Source organism: Callospermophilus lateralis, chromosome 4, assembly GCF_048772815.1.
Source record: "Callospermophilus lateralis isolate mCalLat2 chromosome 4, mCalLat2.hap1, whole genome shotgun sequence".
Taxonomy (NCBI): Eukaryota; Metazoa; Chordata; class Mammalia; order Rodentia; family Sciuridae; genus Callospermophilus; species Callospermophilus lateralis.
This window is the reverse complement of record NC_135308.1, coordinates 18,038,088-18,057,519: the sequence shown is the minus strand read 5'-3', so window position 1 is coordinate 18,057,519 and position 19,432 is coordinate 18,038,088. Positions and strand designations below refer to the sequence as shown.

At 35.8% G+C, this 19,432-nt stretch overlaps 1 protein-coding gene and 1 long non-coding RNA gene across 10 annotated transcripts in view; one reads left to right on the top strand and one right to left on the bottom strand.

Moving 5' to 3' along the window:
- Positions 1-19,432, top strand: part of Marchf1 (membrane associated ring-CH-type finger 1) — a 409,990-nt gene that overhangs the window by 175,393 nt on the left and 215,165 nt on the right. The window lies entirely within an intron of this gene.
- Positions 1-19,432, bottom strand: part of LOC143397530 (uncharacterized) — a 207,788-nt gene that overhangs the window by 28,544 nt on the left and 159,812 nt on the right. The window contains exon 6 of one of the 5 annotated variants that reach the window (XR_013091172.1): positions 17,817-17,859. The exons of the other annotated variants lie outside the window; for them this stretch is intronic. This is a non-coding gene — a long non-coding RNA (uncharacterized LOC143397530). The remainder of the gene's footprint in view (positions 1-17,816; positions 17,860-19,432) is intronic. 5 annotated transcript variants of the gene reach the window in all.

Genomic DNA, 19,432 nt, shown 5'->3' with positions numbered 1-19,432 from the left:
GGGCATTTGATTTCATGAATTACCACAATAAAGACTCTTCTGATCTTTTGGAAAAGATTAAAACATTAGAAAAATTAAGCACTATAAAACTGAGTGTTTCTTTTTAAATTTCTTTATTAAACACAGTGAACAAATAATTACTACATATTTTCTTCTTGTAGGACTGTTTCTTCCAACCATACCTTGGTTATATCTACCAAAGACTGTAAGAATATCAATAAAATGAAAGATAATCAGTAAAACATTTGAAAAGATGAAAATTCTCCTCATCCTATTTATTTACCATGAACCCTTTTTTGTTATTCTTAATGAACTGATGCTCTTGGAACTCTTTGATGTTATATCTTTTCCAAATTTGATAGATAAGATTTTTATTCTTACATAGTGAATGATGGCAATAATAGCATATGTAAAATTGAATTATGGCATTCTGAAACTTTTACTTAATATGTGACTATATTTAAGCATTTTTTTCTTAAGATTCTTCAAAAGTCTCCACATTCCTGATTGTTTCCTTTGCTATGAAGAAGCTTTTTAGTTTGATGTCATACCATTTATTCATTCTTGATTTTACTTCTTACCCTTTGGGAGTCCTATTAAAGAAGTCAGTTCCTAAGCCGACATAGTGAAAATTTGGGCCAACTTTTTCTTCTAGTAGGGTCTCTGATCTAATGCCTAGGTCCTGGATTGAGTTGAGTTTTGTGCTGGATGAGAGATAGGGATTTAATTTCATTTTGCTATGTATGGATTTCCAGTTTTCCCAGGACCATTTGTCAAAGAGGCTATCTTTTTCTCAACGTATGTTTTTGGCATGTTTGTCAAGTATGAGGTAACTGTATTTATGTGGGTTTGTCTCTGTGTCCTCTATTTTGTACCATTGGTCTATGTGTCTGTTTTGGTGGGTATACCATGCTATTTTTATTACTATAACTCTGTAGTATAATTTAAGGTCCGGTGTTGTGATGCCTAGTGTTTCACTCTTCTTGCTAAGGATTGCTTTGGCTATTCTGGGTCTCTTATTTTTCCAAATAATTTTATGACTGGTGTGCTATCGAACAGTAGTTTGACTGTAGGTTACAATATGTTCTGTGTGTTTCAAAAAGAAATTTGAAAGGGTTTTTAATATCTTTACCATAAATAAATATAAACATTAGAGTAGATAGTTATGTTTACTCTGATTTGAACATTGTATGATGTATACATGTATTGAAATATCATGTGATACCCCATGTATACCCCATAAGTATGCATACTTTCTGTTTTTATGTATCAGGAAAAAAATAATTTATACTTCTTATAATAAAATGTTATTGAGCTAATAATGTTTTTAAATATGGTTTTGGAATTTAACCCAAATAATAAATAAATATCCATGAGTCCATAATGACATTGAAATGCATTTAAATAAATAAGTAAAAAAAATTCCAAACAAAAATATATAAGGAACAAGAGAAATAGAAAGTCACCCTTAGACAACCCAGTGATGATTGCAGTAGTCAAGATTCATTGACAATTGTGAAAATTAGAGGAAAAACTCAAGGTCATTTTTTTATTACTGGTACATTATTATTATACATAATAGTGGGAATCGTTGTGACATAGTCATAAGTGCACATAATCTAATTTGATCAATTTTTTTCTCCAGCATTCACCTTTCCCCTCCCCCTGATTCCCACCCCTTCCTCAGCACTATTGATCTCCCTTCTATTGCATGAGGTCCTGTTGTTTTCATTTTATTCTATCTAGCTTCCACATATGAGAGAAAACATACAACTCTGGACTTTTTGAATCTGGTTTATATTGCTATACAAGATGTTCTCTGGTTATATGTGTTTCCTTGCATATGACATAATTTCATTCTTCTTTATAGCTGAGTAAAACTCCATTGTGTATATAAAACACATTTTCTTTACACATTCATCCACTGAAGCACACCCAGGCTGGTTCCACAGTTTGGCTATTGTGAATTGCACTGCTATAAACATTAGTATGCATGTACCACTGTAGTATGATTTAAAAATTCTTTGCCTCAAAGTGTATTTTGTAAAATATTTATTAATCATGTGATGGTTCAAACATCCCTCCACAAATTCTTAGAGATCATTCCCTGCAGGAAGTGACTCTTAAGTCTGAAACCTAGAGTGTAGGCTGGATTTAGTGGCTCCCATTTAATAAGTAAAATGCAGAAGGGGATAATTACTCTAAGCAGAAACCTGGCAGACACCGCCTGATCCAGCGACCCAGGTTAGCATCACCAGCACTAAGCCTATCGATACTGTGCACCTCCCAACATGGTTCAAGGAGAAAGGCATTCCCCTCTCTTGTACTCTCTCCCAAAACCTGCAGCCCAAATCTAATAATGAGAAAACACAGACAAACTCAAATTGACAGACAACACATAAAATACCTGGCTTGTACTCTTTAAAGGTGTCAAGGTCATGAAAAACAAGAAAATGCTAAAAACCATCACAGATCAGAGAAGACTAAGAAAACCTGCTGAATAAATGTGATATAGTGTCATAGCTTAGATCCTGGGACAGAAAAACACAGTAGTGGAAACATTAGGGACAGATGAATGAAGTCTGTAGTTTGATTAATACTGTACCAGTGGTGTCATTTACTCTGATAACATTGGGGCTAGCATTCTTTGTCTTAATTTTGTAACTCTTCTGTAAACCTAAAGTTTTTCAAACTCAAACAATTTTTTATTGTTGCAAAAAAGTACATACAATTAATTTACCAAGTTAATCTTCCTGGTCTTTAGGGTCAGCAGCATGACTTCTGCAAATTTCTCTGTCTTCTGCTTTCTTTGTCACCTCTCCTTCTCTGACTTGTACCCTTCTGCCTCCCTCTTATGAGGACACTTTTGATTATATCGACCTGCTGATATGACTGAAAATGTCCTCAATATACTAAGTATATGCACATTGTTATGAAATAGACCTCCAGAACTTTCTTATCATGAAAATCTGAATGCTATACCCATTAAAATCTATACCCTTCTTATCCTTTCCTCTAGCCCTTGGCAACTGTTTTCCATATTTCATATGATTAGAATCATACAATATTTGTCATTTCGTGACCTGCTTATTTCTTTTAGCAAAATGTCCTTAAAATCTATCCATATTGTATATGCATCAGAATTTTCTTTCTTTTCAAGACTGAATAATATTCCAGTGTTTTCTGTACTATATTTTTTAATCTATTCATCTATCCATAAACATTTGGGTTGTTTACACCTGTTGACTATTGTAAATAATGTTACAATTAACCTGAGTGTTCAGAGATCTTTTTGAGATCCTACTTTGAATTATTTTGAATGTGTACCAATAGGTGGAATTATTGAATTTTATGTTAATTCTATTTTTAATTTTTTTGGAAAACGCCGTAGAGCTTTGCATAGAACTATACCATATTATATTCCTACCAAAAGTGAATAAGGGTTCTAATTTCTCCATATCCTCACCAGGATTTGTTATCTTCTTTTTCAGGGGCGGGGGATACCAGATATTGAACTCAGGGGCACTTGATCGTGGAGCCACATCCCCAGCCCTTTTTTGGTATTTTATTCAGAGACAGGGTCTCATTGAGTTGCATAGTGCCTCATTTTTGCTGAAGCTGGCTTTGAACTTGTGATCCTCCTGTCTCAGTCTCCAGAGCTGCTGGGATCACCAACTTTATTCTTTTTAAGAATAGTTTTGACTATTTGAGGACCATTCAAAATCCATATGAATTTTAGAATTTTAGGATGTTTTTCTCTATTTCTATAAAAACATTATTAGCATTCTGATAGAATTTGCATTGAATCTATAGATCTTTTGGGGTAGTATGACAAGAAACCGAAGAGTTTTTTTAACATGTCACTTTTAACATTTAGTTTTCCAGGAATACTGGTAAAGCTCTTGATTTTGATGAGTACTAAATATTTGTTTACTACTTTTTTTTTTATATTCACCACGCTGCAAATGTCTTATTACTGTTAAGTTTCAAAAAGTTGTTTAATCATTTCCTTATTACTTTTTATTTTCATTTTTTATTATTCTATATTATTGAGACACAGAAATTTCTACTAATATACTCTACCAGTTTGAGATGCCCTTTACGAAAATAATTTTCAGTGCCTATATAACTCAAATCTACATATGCTAATCTAATCTGAATTTTACCATGCTTAATTGGATTTCCATTAATATTTTCAAAATGTCAAAATTGTAGAAGTGGTCAAGTGAATGCATTCATTTCCTAACTGTGCTGTAACAAATTACTACAAACTTGATGGCTTAAAACCACATAGGTTTATTACCTTACATTTCTGAAGATCTGAAGTCCTAAAATCAAGGTGTCATTCCTTCTGGGGGTTCTGTGGAAGCATATTTCCTTCCTTACCCAGCATTTGAGGCAACTCCCGGCTATAAAGACCAGGGTCTTTAGGGTCAGCAGCATGGCCTCTGCAAATTTCTTTGTCTTCTGCTTTCTTTGTCACCTCTCCTTCTCTCACTTGTACCCTTCTGCCTCCCTCTAATGAGAACACTTTTGATTATATCAACCTGCTGATATGACTGAAAAAGTTCTCACCACATCAGAACCCTTATTTTAATCACACGTGCAAAGTCCTTCATGCCATGGATGGTGACACCTTTTCAGATGTTGGGGACTTGGATATGGATATTTTTAGGGAGCTATTATTATTCTATCACAGTAACTTTTTTCTTCTTTATCATTTATCATATTTGGGATAAATTTGCTACTTTTAATAATTTGAAAGATATTGTGGGTAAACACTAGCTATTATTTGCTTCTCCTATCTATCTATCTGTCTGTCTATATACACATACATACATATATATTTATTTATATATATAAATGTAGGATCTTACTTTTATTCTTCAGTTATCAGCCACTAGCAACAATGAGATATTATTCTCCCACATATTCTTACACTGCATTTCCTAAGTAAAATTTCTTGAGAAAAGATCCATTGTCTTAATTTTGTTTTGGTTCAGGCTAAGTGGGAACAAGAGAGGCAAGATTTTAGATCAATATTTGACAACACCTGCATATTGAAAGGCTCCCTCACTAGGATTGAGCATCAGGGTGTGAAATGCCAACTCCTTTAGGTAAAATGCATGTAGCAGGCTTTGAATCACTGCAAACTGCAGAAATGGACGAGTAAACTGTGGACATCAAAATGAGAAACTGTGGGGAGACCTTCAAACTAGCATTGTTGGGGACTAATGCCATCTATATCTTTCCTGAATAACTAAGAGGAACTTAAGCTGGAGTTCTTAATTTTCTGTAGCATCAAGTTCTAAAATCTAGCAGCATCAGACTTACAGACTTCCTGTGATTAAAAGTAACTATTTAAGTGTTTTATTTAAGACTAATGATCTCTCTAGCATTTCTTTTTGTCACAGTGTAGCTGTGAATACCTTTCTCTATTCTGCAGTCAATATCTCGGCTGGTACAAAAGGATATTGATTGAGAGCAGACAGTGTTTTACAAGGAAGAGGGCAAGAGGGCCACACATCAGATATAAATCTTTGCATGTGGGATTGGAATTTCTCAGAGAGTGCTAGGGAGACAAACAAATCAAGAATATTTAAAGTGGAATATGTTTTGTGGAAATTGCAGATTTTCTAGCAGAAGTTGTAATTTAAGGAAAAACGTTTCCTTTGAAAATTATTAGAAAAATATATTTGTTACACTTTTGTTTCCTAAGCAGTTACAAATACTTAATGGTCACTGATTTCAGTAGCTCCTATGAAATGTCACTGTCTCCCAAACTTTTTTTCCTGGAAATGGAAAGCAAAATAGTGAATTATCAAAGTTAACATATGTCAATACTGGGTAAAGGTGGAACCAGACATACCTCTGTGTTTTTAGTCTGTGACTTGGGTGAATTGTCCTGATGTTCCATGACAAACTGGTCCTAGTGTTTCAATAAACTTAGGGTTCCTCAAGACATAAAAGCTATCAACCTTCCCATCTGTCAGGTCCTCTCTCTTGCCTAGGAAGAGTATCAGTGGATGACTCATGATGTGTAAGGAAACTCTGGTTGCATTAGGTATTCTGGGCACAACATTTAAGGAGGTACTTGGTCTTGTGCTGACCTGGCAAGGACATGGCCCTGAGAGTGGAGCTTCCTTTAATCTTATACCAGGGACTGCTCCCTTGCCTCCCCTTGTGCCTACCTTGGTTCTATTCTTTTGAGATGCCTCCTAAGACTGTTTCAGCAGTAAACTGGGAGATAAGTCTGGTGGAGCTGGTGACAGATGGAATGTATTTCCTGGGTACAGCAGTGAGGCAGAGTTCTTCTCACAGCCAAGGAAATGTGATCTCGGTTCAGGAGTCTCCTACTCACCTGTCAGTCCAGTCCTGGGGTTTGTCTGCAAGCTGACCTACAGATTTGGCCCGCTGCTATCTACTCATCCCTGCCAATGATCCTGAGATCTGCAGCACATCTTACATTAAACATCTTCCTGTTTAAACCACATAGAATAGATTCTGCTGTTTAAAAACTTAGCACTCTGATGGTCACAAATTTTTACTTGCATTTCTACTTTTGTGATCTTCAAGGTGACTTTACTCTGAGATTCAATTTTATCATCTGCAAAAAAGTAACAGTAATTTGTACTTCATGGAATTATTTTGAAAAGTTACCATTATCTATAGAGTAACAGTGCCAGGTATATGTCAGCTAATTGAAAGATATTAGCCATTTTGTTAATATTATTTATCAATTTCAGAATTTAAATCATCCATACTTCTGGCCTTCCTTTATCTCTACTTTGACATGACCAATGTAATTTTCTTGTTCCTCTGTCCCTGATTTCACCTTATGCTTTCATTTCAGGAATCTAGATGCCTGTTCTTTTTTGAAAACTAATAAAAGTTTCTTGCATTGGCTGTCCGCTGTGCACCTCTTCTAATGGGACTCAATTTTCTGTACTTCTTTTGCAAACCTCCTGAAGCCTGGAATCCTAAAACCAATATAAGTACTTCTTATTCTTTCCTCCTGGTACAATAAATGCTCGCCTGTCTTTGAAGCATGCCTTCACATTCATGCTCTCCATCCCCATGAACATGTGCCCACTTACCAACAACTAAGTGCAGGACCCTTCCAGTGATGACTCTCGGTGACCTCTGTACACTGCCTGTCAGCATGCTGCTGGATAGTTTCAACCTGCCCAAGACTTCCAATCACTTATAGCCAATATATCCTGAACACCCAATTTCTACCAGAGGCTTCATCATATCTTCTAATCAGGCTGCTTGGGCTTCTTCCTACCCAATTCTCATTTCTCAAGAATGGTGTTGATACTAAAGCTAGTCTGCCTTGATTTAGAATTGTTTTTCATTCTTTTTCTGGTCCAATAGTAATAGTTTTCTGTGGGTAACCATAAAACAGAGCTTTCTCATATATATGTAAAAATTATATATATAAAAACACACAAATATGTATATATACATTATATATATATATATATATATATATATATATATATATATATATATACACACACACACACACACACACACACACACACACATAAATGTGCCCACATGTGCATTTCTAGGGAGTTGAACATACATTTCAAGAAACTATAGTTTGATATGAGAGAATCTGTTATTGGATAGTGGTTTGATCTTAAGGTGAATGTCACATACAGCAACTCAGAGGAAAAGACGTATCAGAAGTGAGTCTGAACAAAGTGTTGACCTTATCTGATTTCACTCATGTAAGAACTGAAAACAAAAATCCCTCTGGAATGCCTCAGGCAGTCTTCTTAGACTAATGATAACTTAGTCTTTGTAAAGCAGGTCTCTGATTTGAGTTGAGCCACAAGCAGGCTGGACTCACGTACAACTTCTCCAATCTTGGATTTGTTCTGCCGCTGGCCCTGCTACAGGAAATGTTTTCTTTTTTTCTGTTATCCCTTATACCTTCCAATTTTTCTTCTTGACTCCTGCTGCAGAAAATACGGAACCTTGACAAGATGACCTATAGGAATTCACTGCACTTGACACAATCCCGGCTTACTATCTCCTTCCTCTTCTGTTTTAATGAGCACAGGCCACTTGCCAATGTTGAATCTGTGTTTCAGCTTCACTCCTTGGCCATTAATTCTCATCCTGCCTCCTTCCTCACCTTATTATTGAAGACTCCTTTGGTTCCAAATGACAAACGTCCCAGTAATTCCAAGTCTGTCATTCTGAAGCTCCCCTTCCCACCAAACAGGACTCACATGCAGAAAACACCAAGCTTGGCTCTGACTGCAAGCCCAACAGAATCTAAGATTCTTTCCTCTGTTCTTTTTCATTGGCCTCTCCTTATATCTTCCAACAGTCAAGATGCATATTCTACTGGCATGTTGACCCCAGGGGTAAAGGGACAGCTTCCCTCCCAGCTCTGGCAGAAAATGACCAAGGCACACCCTTGCCTATTCTGCTTCAGTGGCATGCACTTTTCTTGAACAAGCAAAAGAGCCCCTGAGGTGTGAGGGGCAGCACCCTTGTCACAGGGACAGCTTCTCCATGGGAGTTTGCAGACAAATCTGCCAAATTCACACAGAACGATTTTCTCACAGAAAAAAAAATTAAAAATAAAATAAAAAGATGCTTCTGTAAAAGCATCTTTAAAAACAAACAAACAAAAAAGATGCTTCTGTAAAGGCTTGAGGGGAAATTAGAAACAATCTACTCACTGAATGCCCAGTATCTTGCACAATCTTTTCAAACACAGTTTTCTTAAATTTTTCCTTCATGTAAAACTACCATTCCCTGTAAAATAAAACCCATGATTCTCCACTTCCCAAAGGAAATTCTGTTCTTCCTCCTGACTTTACCTTTAAGCTCAGGACGAGGAGACTTTCTATTTGACAGTTTCAGAATATCTCTTCTTCAATAGAAAGACTGTGGTTTTTTAATATCCAAAATATGGTATAGGACATCAAAATACGGTGGTTTTTAAAGAATAATATATATAGTAACTTCCTGTTTTGAAAACAAAGGATAATATATGCCATTAGATGGGATGAAGAGTGCTGCTCACTCCCACTGGAGGGGATAAGGAGTCCCACCCAAATCCCATTGGACAGGCACAGAGTGATTTCCTTGGTGAGCTAATCTGACAGCTTTCTCTCCTGGACTCCAGATTTCTTTTCCTGGACACATATAACAAAGGCATTAAGGAATCATCCCTTCCTTCACGCTCTGAATTCCAATTTCTGAAGATGTGGTTTGGAATTCTGAGGTCTGCTATAAATTCTAGAAACAGCCACAAGCCCTTCTTTACGTGTCTTTAGATAAAATCAACATCAGTGATTTTTGTTCTCATTTTTGTCTACTCACTGTGCTGGGCAGCAAATCTACTTTATCCAGGCACGATCCTTGAGTCCATACCCAGACTTGAGTGTCCCCACCACTGAACAATGTCATTCACACTCTGCCTTCCTAGCTACCGCTCAGATTAACTGCTTTCATAGTGGTCTGTGCCAACAACACAGTGCTGTCAATTATGCAATATTAAATTGCCTATTAAGTCAGAACTTTTGCCTAGGGATTAGAACTGTATAATAGAGTTTTTTCTTTTTTCTTTTTATCCAAGTAGGGAGTGCATGACAGAAGATATTAGGGTGGATTTTGGAACACTAGTCTTTCAGTTTTCTCATTGTTTCTACATACCCCCAAATATATTCTATTTTGTTCCCTACTTTATAGTCTCTTGAGCATAGGGCAAATAAATTAACCTCCCAAGTTCCATGAAGCCCATGATCATACTTTCTTAACTCAAAATTATCACAGTCTAGGGCCATAGGTGAAAATATCCTCCCATAGGAAATGTCCCCTTTCTCATTTACAGTCTAGCCAGCTCGGACTTCAGCTTGACCTTTTAGCCCAGTGTTTATGGAAAACTACAAGGAGTAGCCAACTTCTCTGAAATGATATTTTTCTACTAAATTCCTCCAAACTTTTAGCCTATTTAGGTTAACTCTAAATCATGAGTAAAAAAGGAAATAAATAAACTCATAACTCTGCTACCTAGTTTAAAAAGACTGCCAGTTTCCCAGCCGAGATGAGATTTTCCCATGTCTCAAATCCATCTTGAGTTGTCTTTCATATTTTTGACCTATTACTGGCAACACTTCAATTCCTGATAGCATCTTGTGATCTCAAGTGATGAAAATATGGCTCAAATTCCCTTAAGACCCCTCAAATAATTACTTTAGGAAAAAATTGGGGAGAAATATTGTTTATTCATGTTACTAAGAAGTGCACAAATGAGTTCATATCTCTCTTATTTCCTATGGCAGATGAGAAACTTGCATAACATCAACCAACCAATTTCAATGGAAAGAGCATAATGTATTTGAAAAGAGGTGATCAAAAGAAAAACGTACAGAAGCCTCTTGTCTAGCATGAGATATGGAGATATGTGCCTACCCAAAATCAAGGAGGAAAACCAATGCTAAGAGGAGCTCTAATTGGCTGAGACAGGGTTATGGGTTCCTATACTTAGAATAAAAGCCTAAGGATAGTTCCTCCAAAGTAAAAATAAAATATGTCTCCATTAGGAAAATGAGTTGATGAAAAACATAATGGGAAATGGGTAGTGCTCAGGTTAAAAGAAAAAAAATCACAAATGTTACTAGCTGCACTCTGCTCTTCTACATTCTATTTTCTTTTTAATAGTTAGGGAAGAAGAGGGGGCACTTTGTGTCTCAGAAGGTAAGAGATGCCTGGGTCTTCTTTCTAGTACTAAGGGTTCTTCCCAGTCTTCTATTTCAGGGGTAGGTAGGGAGACCACTCATAAGTTACAGTGAAGATTTGTGGCACACACAACTCTGCAAACCAATGTGAATTTGAGTCACTTGGAAGAGTAAAAATGTCTATATGTCTGATTAAAATTAGTTCTGAAAATAATTTTTTAAAAATAGTGCTTTTCCCTTTATATATTGTATTCTAGTATTTAAATGGGTTTTCAGTTTCATTATGGATTGAATCCATTACAGTATGCCAGTATATCAAAGTACTGATAATTTGCAAAGACATCTTTAAGGGAGAAGAGAATATTCTTAGTTATAAATACCTTCAATCCAACCAATTCATAATCTGAAGATCAACTGTAATCTCTATAGAATTTTAAGAAGCTTTCATGAGTATTATATTAATAGCTATTACTAGGAATATTCAGTATCCACAAGGTACCCTAAATTTATCTCAGTGATTTTTACATCTTGTTCCACTTAATAATTCAGAATTGTGCTCATTTTAGAGAAAAAGAGATTAAGGCTTGAAGTGTTAATTTGATATTGGGTGTGAGAGCCTGAATTTGGAACAGATATATCTGTCTTTGAAGTTCATTCTCATTCAGTGATGTTATAATTTTGATCTTAAGACCCTAAGACTATCCAGAAGAACAGTATATTCTAAGAATAATAAGATATATATTGGATTCCTTTTGCATAGTTAAGAAGTGCTGGAAGGGAGGCTAATACTCAGGGCTTTTAATTTCTATATTCTGATTCTATGCCATTTTTTTTCTCCTTTCAATGTTCATTCAATAAATATTTGAGCATCTTTTCTGTGTCTTGCAAAGTTCTAGGCTGAGAATTCACTAGAGAATAAAGCAGAACAAAGCTATGGTGTCTTATATGTAATATTCCAGTACTCACCACAAAAAGTCACGTTCTAAAAAAGGAAATACTAACTTTGTAGAACACTGAAATTCTCACTGTTGCACGAGAAAGATTATGGCCATTGGCAAAATTCCCAAGTAAATGCTCTACTACTTAAATAACTTATGACAGCATAGTATGCAATCTTCACTGATGCTTACTAATGCCTTTCCCTGTGTTAAATACTTTACATGATCATTCCTTTCAAGCCTAGTAATGATCCTGAGGTGGATATTGAGGATCATAACCAACCACATGGTGTACAGACCAGCATCTCTTCTAATAACTGAGCATCTACCCTTATTAAATCCTGCCCATATATTGCCAGTTTTTTCAATATTCTTGTTCTTATGGGTGGTGTAATCTTCATTGAATGATTAGAAAATGTAGTCTGACTGAGACTAAATATTTCCCTGGGGATGCAGAGAATTAATGGCACACTTGGTGCCCTTCCAACCTTGTATCCCTCCGCCCATAATCTGATCAATCTACTTTTTCATTATCCAGGTCACGCCAGAAGCTTATACTCAACTTTGCTTTCAGGGAGTCACAATTTAGTAGAGGGCAATCTTCAGGACCTCATTAATATCTTTTCAATTTGAAGAATGAGCACACAATGCTTAGTGGTTCATGGAAAAGATAAAGGCAAGAGAAGACATTATTAAGGATTCCAAAATATTTGAGTGCCTAATGTGCCCTAGACATAATTTTAGGTACTTGGGACAAAATTCATATATTATATATCTTATACTTAGTTGTTTTCCCTCCATATCTTATCTGAAAAATTAAATATCCAACTTGTATTCCTTTTGAAGATAAAGAGTGTATTCATAAGAAATATTCCTGAATAATCCCTTCAGATTCACACTCCATTATTAGAAGTAAATTTTGTTTGCATGTGCATCTTAGCATTTGAATAGTAGAGAGATTTGTTTATAAAATATTTCCTAGACTCTAAAAAAATATCCTCTTATTTATGAATTAGAGTGAATGGTGTCTGGAGAGGGTGAATCAAAGAAGAGAAGGGAACTCATCTATTGATCTATTTGGAGTAAATTTTTATGCTATACTCTCATGAATAGATGCAATTTTCTCTGATCTGACTTTTTACCATTCTTAGGAAAGTGAAGATGAGGAACATTGGTGATAGAAGGAAACAGAAAATTAGATACTAAATTTGTGAGAGTAAATAAAATAAGATGGAAACAAATCCCACATCATTAGATGCAGGAAAGTTCTGGTACTACAGAAAAGTCTATCACCGGTATAGAAGGAGGACTTGAGATTTCAGAATAAAAGATGACAAAACAGTTTTAGATGAAACTAATTGAAGAAAAAAAAATAGGAACTAAAATTTAAATTTTTTTTCAAAAACAATAAAAGAAACTTCCTGTAATGAAGAAAGTCCCAAATCTACATACTGAATGGGCATCGCGTAAACCAAATAATATGAATTAAGATACAAATACTGACGCAGTGATAAAACTATTAAATTTTAAAGAGAAATCCTGTTATCTTTCAAAAGGAAGATCCATATACCCATAAAGAGGCCATCCATGTCTGATTGGCAGCCCCAGCCAAGCTCCCTGCTGACAGTCAGCATTTGCTGTAGGCCATGTGAGTGAGCCATCTAGTCCAGTTGGGCCTTCGGGTAACTCAGCCCCAGTGCTCCCTGACTAAAACCAAGTGAAGACTCCATGAGAGAACCACCACTTAAAAAAGAAAAGATAATTAGGGTATTCTTTGAAGCCATAGATTCCCGAAGACATTAGAACAGCATTTATAGTTTTTCAGAAGTATTCATTTAGGTCAACAGAAAGTGTTTGCAGACAGACAGACACACACACACACACACACACACACACACACACACAATGAAGAGGCTTATAAGTTATATGCAAAGAAAAATGTCAAGGCATAGTTCACCCCATAAAAAGTTGCATAAATATAAAAAGCTTATGGGTAATTTCACCATTCCAAAGTGAACACTTGGGAGAGGGATCTCAGATGAAGAGATGAATGAAGAGAAAAGCTGTGTTAATAAAAAAATTGGGGGCTGGGGTTGTGGCTCTGCAGTAGAGCGCTCACCTAACATGTGTGAGTCCTTGGGTTCCATCCTCAGCACCACATATAAACAAATTAAATAAAGGTATTGTGTCCACCTACAACTAAAAAATAAAAATAATAAAAAAAAGAGTTGGATTGAACATAGAAATAATGGTAACATAGAATTAAGTCTGTATACTATAGTGAATAATCTGTGAAACAAAACATTAACATAATAATTCTTGAAAGCAATAATATAATATGAAAATGCAACCCCAATATGGCAAAGCAAAAATCCTAGAGCATCAACTGAGCCACTTAAAAAGTGTTTAAGTCCCCTAATTGCTTCATATTTCATATGAAACATTCATAGAGAATATTAAAATCTATCCTTTGGTAAATGTAGCTGTATTACATTCAAAGGTTGAAGAAAATTCTTTGCTACCTGTTATGGTTTAGATATTCGGTGTCCCCCAAAAGCTCTTATGTGAGACAATGCAAGAAAATTTAGAGATGAAATGATTGTGCATTAATCCCCTGATAGGGATGAACTGAATGATAACTGTATGCTGGTAGGATGTGGCTAGAGATCATGGGTGCCTTTGGGGCCTATATTTTGTGAGCTGAGCTGAACTGTCTCTGCTTCCTAATGTGATGTCTACAGCTTGCTTTCTTGTGCTTTACTCTTCCGCCATGATGTTCTGTCTCACCTGGAGCCCCCGAGGAATAGAGCTGTCTGTCTAGGGACTAGGATCTCTGAAACCATGAGCCCCCAAACAAACTTTTCCCCCTCTAATAATTCCTTTTGGGTCTTTTGGTCACAGTAGTGTAAAAGCTGACTAAAACACTACATTTTCCCTTGTGAGATGAAGCCCAATCCCCTACTCTTGAATCCAGGCCAACCTTAATGACTTTCTTGACCTAAGGGATGTGGTAGAAATGATGTTTTTCAATTCCAGATTCAATATTTTCTTGGCTTTCTTAAAGTTCTGTTGCTTTCAAACTATGAATGACCTAAGACTCACAAAAAGGTCATGTGTGTCTGATTGTCAGCCCCAGCTGAGCTCCCTGCTAACAGGCAGCATCGGCTATCAGCCATGTGAGTGAACTGCCTTGAGCACCTAATCCAGTTGGGCCTTCTGGTGAATTTGCCCTAGTGTTCCCTGACTTCAACCACATGGAGGCTCCATGAGAGGACCACCAAGCTGTTCACTGGTTCTTCTGTTAAAAAGGGACTTATTTTCTTTAGTAGTCCATTTTATACTTGTTACTGAGAAATTGTTCTCCAGAAATGACTGTTAATTTGGGTGCCCTGTTCTTGCTTCTAGGCAGTATATGGTTTGTGCCTTTTTTATAAGAACTCATTAGTGTCCAAAAGTGATACTAATTAGGGATATACAAAATTGAAAGAAAAAAATGATGACCCATTAAAGTATTCTCAAAAATAAACAACATTTTGCATAGAGGTATTCTTCATTGCCAGATGTGATTGGTACAAAGAAGAAAAAGAAATGAAAAAAAATCAATTTCTAGGCTTCACAGTTTTAGGCTTAAGGCAGGAACTATCTGTGTATTTTAAAAGACCACTGAAGGAGTCTATCATTGTGTCTATTCAACACTCTGATTGTCAAAATTATACTTAGGTCATAGGCCTTAGGAAGTCGGTGACCAAATCTTGTTGCTTGTCTCAGATCTAAGGGGGCATCAGGCAGGTGAAAGCCAATCTTTCAAAACTAACATGGATTTCTTTTTTGCTTTACTGGGTGCTTTTAAAATAAATCATGTAAGAAGACAAATAGTCCCCACAGAAAGGCAAATGATAGGAACAGACAAATAGTGCTGATAACTAAACACATGAAAAGATGTGCACTCAACATTGTTATTCACTAGAGCGGTATAAATTAAAACCCCAATGAGATAGTATTTCATGATACTAAAATGACTCAAGTTAAATGAAATTTTCAGCATTAGTGAACACATCAAGCAACACCTTGGTAGTGTCTCCAACAATCAATACCCATTTACCATATTCTCTTCTAGATATTTTTCCAAAAGAGGCAAAAATATCTGGGCCCATAAAGCATGCATTCAAATATATTAAGAGTTTTATTTATAATAACAAAGTTATAAAACAACAAATATGTCAATTAATTAATAAGCACATAAGCAAATTTTGGTACATCCTTATAATAGGATCCTGCTTACCAACAGAAATGTATGAATTGTTGATACAGGAAGCAACGTGGATTAATCTAAATCAATATTACATTAAGTGAAAATACAGGGATACATGTGTTCGGTTTTACATCACTGTGACTAAAACACCCAACAAGAGCAACTAAGAAGAGGAAAAGTTTTGGGGGGCTCCTGGTTTCAGAAGTCTCAGTCCATAGATGGCTGACTCCATTGCTCTGGGCCCAGGATGAGGGAGCAAATCCTGAACAGAAGGATGTGGTGGAGGGAAGCTACCCCCTTCTTGGGAGCAAAGAAGCAGAAAAAAAAAAAAAAAGGGAAAGGGGCCACAGGGAAGATAAACACTTCCAAGGAACACCTCTAATGACCCACCTCCTTCAGCTAGCTCTACCTGCCTACAGTTACCACACAGTTAGTCCAAACTATGGTGGATTGATAGGTTACAGCTCTCAGTCCAGTCATTTAACCTCTGAACTCTCCTGCATTAACACAGGAGATTTTAAGGGACACCTCACAGCCAGACCACAACACCACACTTTACATTTTGATTCTTTTTCGTTACACATGACAGTAGAAACCATTGTGATATAATTACACAAGACTGGAATATATCTTAGAACCCCATTCTTGTGGATGTACGTGATGGTGAGATTCACTGTAGTATATTCATATTAGTACATAGGAAAATTATGACAAATTCATTCCACTGTCTTTCCTTTTCCCATTCCCCCTCCCTTTCTTTATTCACCTTTGTCTAATCCACCAAACTTCTTTCCTTCCCCTCTCTGCTTATTGTGGGCTAGCTTCGACATATCAGAGAAAACATTAGACCTTTGGTTTTTTGGATTGAATTATTTCACTTAGCATGATACTCTCCAGATTTATCCATTTACTGGCAAATGTCATAAAACCATTCTTCTTAATGGCTGAGGAATACTTCATTGTTGTATATATACCACATTTTCTTTATCTATTCATCTGTTGAAGGACAGCTAAGTTGGCTCCATAGCTTAGCTACTGTGAATTGAACCGCGATAAACATTGATGTGACTGCATCATTGTACTATGCTGTTTTTATGCCCTTTAGATATATACAGAGAAGTGGGATAGCTGAGCCAAATGGTGGTTCTATTCCCAGTTTTTTTGAGGAATCTCCATACTGCTCTCCAGAGTGGTTGTGCCAATTTGCAGTCTCACTAACATTGTATAAATGTACTCTTTTTCCAACATCCTTACCAACATTTATTGTCACTTGTATTCTTGATAATTGCCATTCTAACAAGTGAGATAAAAATCTCAGCATAGTTTTAATTTGCATTTCTCTAATTGCTAGAAATGTTGAACATTTTTTCATATTTTTGTCTACTATTCATTTTTCTTCTTTTGAGAAGTGGCTGTTCAGTTCCTTTGCATGTTTATCGATGGGTTTATTTATTTATTTATTTATTTATTTTGGTGTTAAATTTTTTGAGTTCTTTATATATCCTGGGTTCAGGTGACAAAGATTTTCTCCCATTCTGTAGGGTCTCCCTTCTACTCTCTTGATTGTTTCCCTTTGCTGACAACACACTTTATGATTTCCCTGATGTTATTTTCTAGAAAAAGCAAAACTATGATAGAAAGCAGTTCAACTGTTACAAGTAGCTACTAATATTGGGGTGGAGAGGGGGTCCTGTCAGCTAAAATACCCTAGAAAATTTGGAGGGAATACTGTGTTGGTGATTACCCAATTGTATAGATTTGTCAACTCTCATCAAATTGAACATTTAAAATTGGTTATATATATATACAACAAATTATATTATATTGTTTATTATATATAAATTATACCTCAATACAAATTCCTTAAGAATAATATAGAATATGAAGGAGGAAAATATTAAGTAAATATGTCATTACTTGTTGGGATAGGCTTGCTCCTCATCCTTGACATCTTCATATCCTGCAAATTTTAGAAAATGAAAACTCAGACCTTCCAAAAAAAACCCACAGATAATACCCAGATCAAACTTCTATCTGCTGATCTCATGTTCTTGTTTTGTCAGTGATTTTCACTGTGGCATTAAAAGATTGCTTTTTTGAAGAACCAATTGATCATCTTCTATATGCGTTTTCAATGAACACGTAATACTTTACAATAGAAGTTCCAAAGCATAAACCAAGACATACACTAAAACCACAAGGGACTTTAAAATGCCCCAATGCAGACAGCTGAGAGAAAAATAAATATGTAACTTCATGCTAGGTTTTAAATTTATAGACAGAGCCATTCATCATAAAACAAAGGAATGAGTGAAATGGTCCATCATGAGCAAAGGAAAATATCTTTTGGTGGGGTTTATATTCTTGTTAAACTCCAACTGCAGTGCTACCATTTGAAAGACCCATTCATCTTCAGGGAGGCACAACCTTATCATGATGGAAATTAGCATGTAACTTAGACATGATTCATTGACCGAAGCTTCTGAGAAGGCAGAGTCTTGACCCAGATGCAGATAATCATAAAATGCTTTGTGACTTGGATCACATGAATTGAAAGTTTATGTCCTTTCCCTTTAAATATGAATTTCAAATGATTTCCTTTAAAAAAGGTTGAATTAAAAAGCAAGAGGTTACAGTGAAAGAGTTAGTAAAGGGATTATAAAAGTAATATATTTTGAGGGTAGAAAAAATGCTATAAATAGTTCTATACTCTGAAAATTACCTATTTTAGTATTATTAGCAGAAGACACATCCTTTCATTTCAAACTCTTTTATGTATTCTAATTCTCATGACCAACACTTACTACTCTATAACAGGGATGGTACTTAATGTAATATCTGCTCACCTTGTCTTGTTTATGTCATTTTAATTGCTTTGCATAGAAAATAATTTGAGTATCTTCTCTGTAATAAAACGATGTACTTTGTTGGAGATATGGAGAAGCCTGAGAAACTTTCAGAGTGGATGGGTAGTGAGAACATAAGAACAATCAAATACGACAATTTTTGTGGTTCAATCAAGATATAAGAACAATCAAATACAGACAGTTCTTGATTTATGATTGTTTGTCTTACACTTTTTCAGCTTTATGGTGGTGCAAAAGTTATATGTATTGTCAGAAACTGTACTTTGAATTGCATGTTTTGATCTTTATGTTGGCTAGTCGTAGTCAGTATGATACATTCTCATGACACTGGGCAGCAGCAGTGTGTTAGTTCAGCTTTATGTCAGTGTGACCAAAATACCTGATGAGGACAACTTAGAGGAAGGAATGTTTATTTGGTTCACGGTTCCAGAGGTTTGGTCCATTGCCCTTAGTTCAGAATGGAGCAAAGTATCATGGAGGGAGGAGCACCGCTCCATTCATGGAATGCACATTTTACACGTTTTCTTTTTCCATCATAATATAACTTGAGTAAATATCAATCATCTGAACAGCCATGAAAGTTATGTGACAGAGACACAGAGACAGAGATGCAATGGATGCTGGAAAGTGGCAGATCTGGATTTGAACACAAAGCCTCATTAATTC